Here is a 2,515-nt window from a genome sequence, read left to right as displayed (position 1 = left end):
TAATTTGATTTGGGTTGTTATCGAGTTAGGTAGATCGAATACTTAAAATGTCTTTTAAAATACTTTTAAGAAAAATCATTTTGATTTTGATGCATGCCTCTTACAAAAGCTCTCGCGAGAAGCTGCCAAATTTCTCCTAGAGTGAAGGCGAGCCTTCTGCCAGATCAGGGGTCTCTGCAACAACGGATTTGTAGAGGGTTGTAGAGGGGGATGACCGATTGTTTGAATGATTGTTGGCGTACGAAAGGGATTGCTGTTTTCCACGTTGAAGGGGGAAACCAGCAAAAGGGAAGCTTCGCAAGGATGGCTAACGTGGGGGTTGATGTCCCTTAGCATTAGCGGGAATTGACGAGGGGATTAGGGTTTTCAAAACTCTAATTTCTATGTTGGGCCAGATGAAGTTCGGGCTTATTTGTTTTGGGCACTTATAATGTGTGGTAGTTGATGGGTTTAGTAACCTATAACATATAAATAAAAATATTAATATTTAATTAATATGTATGTTTATATTCATCTTAATTATAAAATGAAAAGAAAATGGATAAAATAAAATTAAAATTTAAAATAAAATGATCTTATTAAAATCCGAACAAAAATAAGTGTCTACAATGAAACATATGTATAACATATAATGTTATTATAAAACATGATATAAAATTAAATCATCAATTATGTTATGTTTCATAGTATTAAATTGGGGCTAAGTTTGGGAGGGAAGACCCATGATGTTGGAGCTAAGTTTGGGAGGGAAGAGGCAACGGGGTGGAATTAGTATAATATTTGGGCCAAATAAATTATTTGGGTTTATAGGGTGTCTTAAAAATTAATTAATAATTTACGATAATTGTTACAATGATTTAGATCTCGTTCGTTACGTGGAGTGATGAGTTTCAATAAAAATATATATTTTTATTAAAATTTGTCATCTCTACATAATAAATTTTAATAATTTTTTTTTAAGTATCACTCTCCAATGACAAGTACTAATAAAAAACTTTTTTGAAATGATCTGCCTACTCTTCTCTACTTTGTTTCACGAACTTTAAGAAATATATTAATATACTACCGCTTGGCACGTGAAAATCAATATCATTGTTTTTCCTGGAATTGTTATCGGTTTGCACTTCACCGGACGATCATTAACCATTCAGTTTTTCCTCAGATCCATCATGTACTGATGTTGATTGGATTAATTATCATAGGAGGTCAAGGTATATAATCCAACACACTTATATTTATTTAAGGAAGTAAAGAAAGTAATGCAACTTTTGCTTCATGTAAAAAATGAAAAAAATTTGCAGTCATTATGAGCTACAAGTCATTGCCTCTGAGGACGGAAGTAAAGAAAATAATACATCTTGTGCTTCATGCAATTGCACCAACTCTGGGAATTATTGTAATCCACACGGCATTCAAGAATCACAATGAGAGTTCAATTCCCAATCTCTACAGCTTGCATTCTTGGCTTGGGATTGGAAACATTTCCCTTTATGGCATCCAGGTATTACAACTATTTTACTCATCATTCTATTCCCCTTATGGCAATTGAACTGTAATTCCTGCAGTGGATATATGGCCTTCTCGTATTCTTCTACCCGGGAGGATCGATCGGATTAAGGCGAGAATCGCTTCCTTGGCATGTACCGGTGGGGTTGTTTGTGTTCATCTTGGCCGTCGCCAACTCTGCGTTCGGGTTCCTGGAGAAGCTTACGTTCCTCGAGAACTCAGGCCTTCCTAAATATGGTGCAGTCGTGCAGAAGCCTTCCTTGTAAACTTCACTGCTATCGTCACAATATTGTATGGGGCATTCGTTATATTAACGGTTTCCTCCAAGGTTTCTCCTGAAGATGAGTTTAGCTATTCAGCTATATGATTTGGTGGTGTTGTATCTATGTGCTTGATGAATACGGATGTAAGTATGTGTTTGGATTTCTAGACATCAAACTGTAATCAATAATGTAAAGGGACAATTTTTATCGTAGATATAATTTTAAATAAAGAGTTAATATTTGATATTTTATTAATAAATAAATAGATAAAATAGAAATTTCACTTTTTAAGTAAAATAAAAGTCCAGTAAATTACACAGTTTCTTATTGAATTTTCTTTTTTCTTTTTTTTATTCACTAAATTTTTACTTTTTTCAATTTGCTCATTAAACTTTAAAGATTGATTTTTTTAGAACTTAATCCTTCTCTCTAAAAACTGGATGATGTGGGTTTTTTTATTAATATATAATAATATAATTTATATTAATATTTAATTATGACGTGTAATATTTAAAATAAAATAAAAATTCTTAATTTTTTCCTAAACCATAATCCTAAACTACAATCCCACCTCACCCCACCCTCCAACTCCCACCTTCTCACCCTCCCATCGTCATTTCCTATCTTAATCGAAGCCTCCACTGCTATTGTTTCTTGCCATTGAAAAACACCCTTTATAAACATCACTTTCACCTACTAAATTCTATGCAAAATCAGAAAAATGGACTCGAAGTTTTTTTTGGTAT

At 33.1% G+C, this 2,515-nt stretch overlaps 1 pseudogene; it reads left to right on the top strand.

Moving 5' to 3' along the window:
* Positions 1–210: 210 nt before the first annotated feature.
* Positions 211–1,973, top strand: LOC120213605 (annotated as a pseudogene).
* The last annotated feature ends 542 nt before the right edge of the window (positions 1,974–2,515 follow it).

This window comes from Hibiscus syriacus, unplaced genomic scaffold (genome assembly GCF_006381635.1).
Source record: "Hibiscus syriacus cultivar Baekdansim isolate YM2019G1 unplaced genomic scaffold, ASM638163v2 tig00110044_pilon, whole genome shotgun sequence".
NCBI lineage: Eukaryota > Viridiplantae > Streptophyta > Magnoliopsida > Malvales > Malvaceae > Hibiscus > Hibiscus syriacus.
This window is presented reverse-complemented; position numbering and strand designations above follow the sequence as displayed.